At 49.0% G+C, this 8,290-nt stretch overlaps 1 long non-coding RNA gene across 1 annotated transcript; it reads right to left on the bottom strand.

The window, feature by feature from the left end:
- Positions 1 to 4,435: 4,435 nt before the first annotated feature.
- On the bottom strand, positions 4,436 to 8,009 carry LOC129666041 (uncharacterized). Its single transcript, XR_008718478.1, has 4 exons — positions 6,501 to 8,009; positions 5,527 to 5,828; positions 5,222 to 5,431; positions 4,436 to 5,141 (listed from the first exon to the last, which is right to left on the bottom strand). It is a non-coding gene; the product is annotated as an uncharacterized LOC129666041 (long non-coding RNA).
- Positions 8,010 to 8,290: the final 281 nt, after the last annotated feature.

The following is an 8,290-nucleotide window of genomic DNA, read 5'->3' as shown; positions in this document are numbered from 1 at the left end:
CACATAAGCACCCTGTGCTATGTGCATGCCAGCTTGGAGTGGTTTTAAAGGACTCCATATTGCTCTTTCGCCTTTGGCTGGGGGTTGACAGGGTTTATCCTGATCTAGTGCTCTTGCCTGGGCACTTCCTGAGTCAATCAGCAACTCTTAGAATCTTCCCATCACAGCAACACAAGCCACATCAGAGTACCAGGGCTGAGGCCCTGAGCTGGCCCCTGCCCACTGGCCAGCTGTGGGAGTTAATGTGGCTGCAAGGCCAGTGGCTTCAGCAGGGCACAGAGCCTGATGTTGGAAGTGTTAGCAGCACCTCGCGACAGCACTGGGGCAATGCCTGGTTTCCAGCTGCTAATGTAACGAAATGCCACAGGCTTAGTGTTTAAAAGAACATGGATTCATTAAGTTCTGTAGCAGTCTTCAGCGGGTCCCACTACGCTGATCAAGATCGAGGCAGTGCCATCCTCCGCTTACTTTTCACGCCTGCCTGGGGTAAGGAGACTGCAGCCCTGCCTCTGGGCTCACCCCTCTTCTATGGTTAAGGTCCCCTGAGATCACACGAGGTCCACCCAGATGACCTGGGAAATCTATTTTAAGATCAGACTTAGTAAACTTCATTTCCTGTGCCCCACCTGCCTGTTCACACGCTCCCTCTTTTGGGAGGGGAGCTTGGCACCTTCTCCAGGCTCCTGTTGGCCTATAGGGGGCAGAGGGCCAGGTGCTGCTAAGGTATATAGGACAGCTCCTCCCACCCCACCCCCCATGTCCAGGGTGCTCTACTGGGAAAACGAGAACAGAGAAGGGTATGGGGAGGTGGGAGCCCTCTGAGGGAGACTGGGATTCACAGCAGACAGGTTGGCTCATCTTAGGTGCACAGAAGTCTTGGGGGAAGGGTCCCTGGACACCTCAGGCAAGGGGAGGCAGGTGATGTTGGGAGACCCTCCCCCAGTAGGGCAGGATCAAGTTTTCTTGAGCTAGCCACAGCCACAGGATCTCATTGGGCACTCAGCACCTTTCTCAGCTTGATATTCCAGCTCTGAATGGGTTGGAGAGAACACTCTGGATACCTGAAGCAGAAAGAAGCCTTTCCAGGAGCTGACCTTCATAGTGTAGTGCTGCTGAGGCACCTGGGAGATGTAGTTCACAGCTGTCTGTGCATGCCACCACGTAAGAAATGACTTTGTTGACTTTGCAAAAACTCTTGCTCAAAATTAATAAAGGATTTTTAAAAAACACTGTTTGATTGCTAGAGTGATTGCTGTTAACATCACAGGTCATTTCAGCTATTTCTGGGACATACGAAGTTATAAAACGATGGGAATTCTGAATCACAGAGCTACTTACACATTTAAAAATATTTACAAAAAGAGAAAAAAAAAAAAGGGGCTGGAGAGATGGCTCAGTGGTTTAGGGCATTGACTGCTTCTCCAGAGAACCCTGGTTCAATTCCCAGCACCCGCATGGCAGCTCACAACTGTCTGGTCTATAACTCAAATTCCAGTGGATCTGATTCCCTCACACAGATACACATGTATGCCAAACACCAAATGTACATAAAAATAATTTTTAAAGAGAAAAAAATTAAAATATTTAAGTTGGAAAACCCAATGAAAAGATAAGATGCCAGGTGTGGTGGCGCAGACCCATAATCCAAGCACTCAGAAGGAAGCAGCAAGAGAACTGATTCAAACCTGAGGCTAGCCTGGGCTATACAGTGAGACCCCGTCAAAAACAAATTGTAAGATTGTTCTTAGAAACTGTAAGTACGGGCTGGAGAGACGGCTTACAGGTGGAGAGCACTGGCTGTTCTTCCAAAGGTCCTGAGTTCAATTCCCAGCAACCACATGGAGGCTTATAACCATCTATAGTGATATTTAGTACCCTCTTCTGGTGTGAAGGCACACATGCAGGCAGAACACTGTAGAAATATTTAAAAGAAACTATAAATATGGATAAATACCACTAATTTTTCAGTGTAAACATGACTGAGTTTTGGTTTGGTATTACGTGTCATGGGCCTTCCTTGTTTGCTCTGTCCTGGCCCCTCAGTCAATTCACACAATAAGACCCATTATATTTATCTTCCATTCCAACTCCCCAGCCCTTGTTCTACCCTCTCCTGTAGTCAGTTTACCTCTAGAACTTGGGCCATTTGCATTATTTTATGTTTCTTGTTAGCTGAAATTAAGATCAGCTTCTAAATTTTAATACTTTTATATTATGTGTACAAGTGTTTTGGCTACTTGTATGTGCACCATGAACGGAGGTGAGGTGCCCACGGAAGTCAGAAGGGAACATCAGATTCCTGGAAATTGGAGGTACAGTTGTAGACAGCCACATGGGTGCTGGGACCTGAGCCACAGTCTCCTGCAAGGGCAGCAAGTGCTGAGCCATCTGTCCGGGTCCCTAAGTTTTTACTTTTTCTCATGTATAGGGTCTCATGTAACTCAGGCTGGCCTTAGACTATGTAGCTGGTCCCTTGTCTTGCCTCTACCATGCAAGTGCTAAGATTGCAGCTGTATATCACCTTACCTGGCCAGTTTTTTTTTCCATTTTGATATTATAATTACATCATTTCCTCCTCCCCTTTTCTCCCTCTAAATCCTCTCTTATATCCCACCTTGCTTTCTTTCAGATTCATGGACTCTTTTTACATCAATTGTTACATGCATATATGTATGAATAACACACATAGAGTTCTAAATAAAATCTGATAAGTCTAAATAATATTAATTGTATATATGCATTCAGGGCTGACCACCTGGTATTGATAACCAATTGGTGTGTCTATTCCTGGGGTTTCTCCTCTGGGCATTTCTTTAGTCTTTGTGTAGGGTTGCAGCCTCTTGCTCTTTCCCCTATTGACTTTTGGCCACTTGAGATTTTAAAGAACTTCCTCCTGTTCTTGTATATTTGAAAATGTTTTAAGGGTTTTATATATTCAAGAAAATCTGTCTGGGTAAAAAACTGAGGGTTATATTTTTTTAAGAGCTGTTTCTCACTCTGGGCATGATGACACACGCCTGTACCTCAGCACTTGGGAGGCAGAGGCAGGTGGATCTCTGTGAGTTTGAGGCCAGCCTGGTCTACAGAGTGAGTTCCAGGACAGCCAGGGCTACACAGAGAAACCTTGTCTTGAAGAAACAAAACGAAAAACAAACAACAACAAAAAAAATTGCTGTTTCTCTAAGCTTTGAATGCTGCTGGAAAAGGTTAATTTTGTATTTTTTTTTTTGGTGGGGGGGAAAGAAAGAGTTTATTTTAGTTTACAGTCCATCATCAAGGAAAGCCAAGGCAGGAACTCAACGCAGGAAGCTGGAGCCAGGAACTGAAACAGACTGCGGACGAGTGTTGCTTACTGGCTTGCTCTTTATGGCTTGCGCAGTATGCTTTCTTAAACATCCCAGGATCCCCTCCCAGGACTGGGTCCTCCCACAATTCTTAATGACATGTCCACAGGCCAATCTGATGGAGCAGTTCCTCAATGGAGGGTCTTTCCGGATGACTGTAGTTTAAGTTGGAACAAAACAAAACCAAACCAACAAACAACCTCCCCCCACAAAAAGCCCCACAATTGATCCCTTGTCAAGTTGACACACAAACACAATGTATAATCTTGTTTGTCTTCAAGTTCATGTTAATATTATATACATATATACCTACACACACATACACACACACACACACACACACACATATATATATATATATATATATAAACAAACACTTTTTTTTTTTTGAGACAGCGTTTCTCTGGGTAGACTTGGCTGTCCTGGAACTCAATTTGTAGATGAGGCTGGCCTCAAACTCAGAGATTCCCCCTGCCTCTGCCTCCCCAAGTGCTAGGATTATAAGTGTGACCCACCAGGCCCGGCCCTACAATGTATTTTTAAAAGCCCCACAATCTTTAAAATTTTCAACACTTTAAGACAACTTCTCTTTAAAAATCCAAAGTTTCGGGGCTAGAGAGATGGCTCAGAGGTTAAGAGCATTGGCTGCTTTTCCAGAGATCCTGAGTTCAATTCTCAGCAACCACATGGTGGCTCACAACCATCTATAATGAGATCTAGTGCCCTCTTTTAAAAAAAAAAAAAAATTATTTATTATATATACAGTGCCCTCTGCCTGCATACCAGAAGAGGGCACCAGATATCATTATAAATGGTTGTAAGCCATCATATGGTTGCTGGGAATTGAACTTAGGACCTTCAGAAAAGTAGCCAGTGTTCTTAACCTCTGAGCCATCTTTCCAGCCCTAGTGCCCTCTAGGGCTGTACAGGTATGCAGGTGTACATGAAGATAAAGTATGCATATCCATATAAATAAATAAATAAACAAACAAACTTTTTTTTTTTTTAAATCCAATGTTTCTCAATTGCAGGCTCCTATAATAAGATAAGTTAAATACTTTCTTATTCCAAGAGGAAAGAATCAGGGGACAGGTATAGTCAAATCAAAGCAAAACCAAAATTAAACAATGTAAATCTGACATCTGGGACTCACTTATGATCTTAGCTAGTCCCATCACTCTAGTTCTCTATCCCTAGAAAACACAGCTTGTCTGGTAGCCTCAGGCCACTTCCACTCACAGCTCAGCTAAGACCATGGAGGGAGGAGCGCTCCTTATTCCTTTTTTTTGGGGGGGGAGGGGAGTTAGCGATTGAGTCTGTGTACTATCACTGGCTGTCCCAAAACTCACTATGTAGAGCAGGCTGACCTCAAACTCACAGAGCTCTGCCTCCCTCTACTTCCCAGGACTGGTATTAAAGGCTGCCGCCACCACACCCAGTACTCCTTTCTCATGTTTTGGTTTTCTTTTCCTTTTTTTTTTTTTTTTTTTTTCCCTGAAAAGTCGTTTCAATAATCCTTAGAGTTCAGTGACACACGGGACAGAGCTCAGATGATGTGTGCCACACTGATGTGCTGGAGCATGGCACCGACTCCCTCCTCCCCCACAGGCTTCAGGAAGACTTGGTTATGGCCGACCTGAATACTTTTGATTTCCTGCCTCTAGGACTAGGTGCCATAGGCTGGGCTGCTTCTCTCATCCTTCACACACAGCAGCCAGAGGGATCGCCTTCAACAGGTCGGCTCAGGTCATCACAGCACCCAGAGGCAGAACACAAATTCCACAAGACAACAGAGTCCTGAAAGCAGACGTGACCCCATGTCACCATCCCTGAGCTCTGCTCACCTGCATGGGACCCTCTATGCCTCTTTCCCTGACCTTCATGAGATGGCAGCGCCTTCTCCTTGTGTGTCCGTGCTTTCGTTGTCAGCATTGTCTTGAGACGGCTTACGGCATGTTACTTAGTGCTCCTTTCACCACTTCTGCTATGTGGTAGATACTGCGTGACCCTCTGCGTCTGACATTGTTTGTAGCATGAGATACTCAGGAAATAAGTTGAATGGGTTCCATTGATAGTTTTGTCTTCTCCTGAAATGACATGAAGACTTTCTCTTTTTTAGTTCAACAATTTGTCCCTGAGGTGTGCTGTGACCCATAAGGTGTCCCCTGGGGCTGAGCCTTACCCTCTTTGTGCTTTGTTGTTGAGTAAATGAGCTCCCGCTGTCTCTGCATTGCTAGGCTCCTGGAAGGTGAAGCCCTCCTGTGATGGAGTCTTCTTTCCTATTGTGTTTTCTTCTCTGCTGGATTTTTACCTGCCCTGTGCCTCCCTTGTGAAAAGTATTCCTTTCAGATTCCTTGACGTGGTCACCTACACCAGTGCCTCTACTGTACAAGCAGCTCTCCTGGCGAGCGGCTTGAGTCATTCTTCTGAGTCCCTTTGCCACTAGATCTGCTGGCCTGAGCTAGGTGGTTTCTCTTCTCTTCCCTGTAGAGAAGAAGGCAGTGAGTTGAGCTGCCTTCTGAGGTACATAGCACTCCATTCTGAGGGCATGTTCTCAGGTCTGGAGAACACTGGCTCGGAATTCAGAAACTTCCTTTAGAGTCAGCCCTGACCATGTATGCTCTGGTTGCTATTATTGTCTAACCCCAAGGAAAAGGACTGAGACCTGCAACTGGGACTAAAGGGTTAAATCTGGGATGGAGGCAGATGGAGATGCTACAGAGTACGTCAAGTCTGTGCCCTCTGTTCTGCCACTGCCTGGATGTTATTTGGTGCTTCTTGTTTTGTAGATACAAAACAAGGTCTATGTACCTCAGGCTGACCTGGAATTCATTATGTAGATCAGGTTGGCTTTGAACTTGAGATCTCCCTCCCTCTTTGAATGCTATGATCAAAGCCATGTGCTACCAAGCCCAGCTCTATCTGGAAGTTCTGTTGGCCAGTTTGTCAGGTTGTGGTGAAGTGAGATCCTATGCTGTACACACTAGAGGTAGGCCTTTGTGAGAGCAGCCCTCTCGCTTTTCCCATGTGGGGAGACTGCCTGCTTATCATCATCTGTTCATCCTACAGAATGCAAGCACCTGGGGTCCTTTGTCCCTCTGCCCCCTTCTCCCCAGGTCCTTCTCTCCAGTCCCCGACCTGTAGCTGCTTTCCTACCTCACAGCATTCAGGGAGGTGGCGAAGACCTTTCTGTTGTTGCTGTTTTGAGATGGGGCCTATGTAGCTCTGGCTGTCCTGGAATTTACTATGCAGACCAGGGTGACTTCGAACTCTGAGATCTGATGTTTTCCACCTCTCAGCATTCAGGGAGACCCTTCCTGGGTTGGATCCAAGCATCATGCAGATTCCTTGCCTAGAATGAATTAGCCCTGATCCCCTTACTGCATGCCCAAACCTCACATATTGGCCCACAGTGCTTCCTGAGCTCCATTTACTGTACTCTACATTCTACAAGGATGCACCTCAAACAGGACAATTTTCGGCAGTCATAGACTTCCATTGTCAAAGTAACCCACAGTGCTCAGACTCAACCAGAACCCCATCAGCTCCTCCTCACCTCCCAACCATGGTAGGGACAGGAGTCCATCAGGGACACCACCCTTTTGTCCTCCGCCTTTGGGGTAATGTCTAAGCACCCCACTCCCCACAGACCTCAGATGAGCACCAAAGCAGGCCCACAGTCACAAATGCTTGTGAATGCCACAAAGAGCAGCCTTCCTCCACAGACGACCCTCCTCAGCTGCAGCCCTCAAGCTGGGGGTCGTCTGTGGCTGGGGAGAGGCTTATGTGATCTCACCTTCAGCTGAGGCCTGTAGGAGGAAATACAGGGGAGAAGGGAATGTCCACCGAGGCCTGGCAGTTCAGGACATGCCTGCCTCATGGGAGGGTAGTCATGATGGGATGACCAAGGACGTCGAAAGATGAGAAACAGACACACTAAGGACCTACAAGATTTGGAAAGGACCCTGTAGGGGTGCAGGGAACTCACACAAGGACCCAAGGGCACTTTGACGCTCCCAGGGAGCCCTAAGAGGGCCCACATTGACCCAGGTATGCTGAGGGCCTCTTAGGAGGGAACTCTCTGGAGGGCCACCTGGGGATGCCAAAGGCTAGGTGGGTATAGGGTTGAGAGGCCCATGGATGCTGAGGGCCAGGAGGGGTCATTCGGGAGGGGTCTTGAGAGGGCCTTCCAGGCATGCCGAAAGGCCAGGTGAGAGGTCCATCCAGGGGTGCTGAGAGCACTGAGCCAGTCAACGGGTGCTGCGGTCCAAGAAGGTGTGGGCCTGGAGAGAGTCACTGGAGGTTGCCAACTACCACTCCAGAGGGGTCGCAGGAGGGCCATCCGTGATGTCGAGGGCTACTCTGGAAGGGTGGCAGGAGTGCTTCCCAGGGATGCACGGCATGGGCCTCCGGAGGCCCACCTGGGTCCTCCACCTGGCTGCCAAGGACCACTCAAGCGGAGGCTTCGAAGGACCTCCCGGGAAGAGTTGCTAGATGTTGAGGGCCAAGTGGGAGGGCAACCCGGGGATGCTGAGGACCACTCTGGAGAGGATATGGGAGGGCAACACAGATGCTAGAGCCAGGCACAGGCGTGGGACTCCGGATGGCCACCCCGGGATGCTGAGGGCCAGGCGGGAGGGGTCGTGGGAGGGCCATCCGGGGATGCCGAGGACCAGGCGAGTGAAGGGCTTGGAAGGGCCACTCGGCCAGGGGCGCGCGGGCCAGCGCAGCGCGGGGTCGGATAACGGCCCGCGCGGTGGGCGGCGGCGCCCGAGGCCCCTCCCCGCCGCCCGCGGCCGCTCCTCCTCTTCCTCTCCCGCCCGCGCCGCGGCCCTCCCGTCCCTGCGCGGCCTCGGCGGCCTCGGAGGCGGCGGCGGCGGCGGCGGCGGAGCAGCGCGGTCCCTTTAAACGGCCCGCCGGCGCCCCCGCGCCCGCCCCCCGCCGCC

The sequence above is a fragment of the Psammomys obesus genome, unplaced genomic scaffold, assembly GCF_907164565.1.
Source record: "Psammomys obesus unplaced genomic scaffold, mPsaObe1.curated_primary_1811, whole genome shotgun sequence".
NCBI lineage: Eukaryota > Metazoa > Chordata > Mammalia > Rodentia > Muridae > Psammomys > Psammomys obesus.
This window is presented reverse-complemented; position numbering and strand designations above follow the sequence as displayed.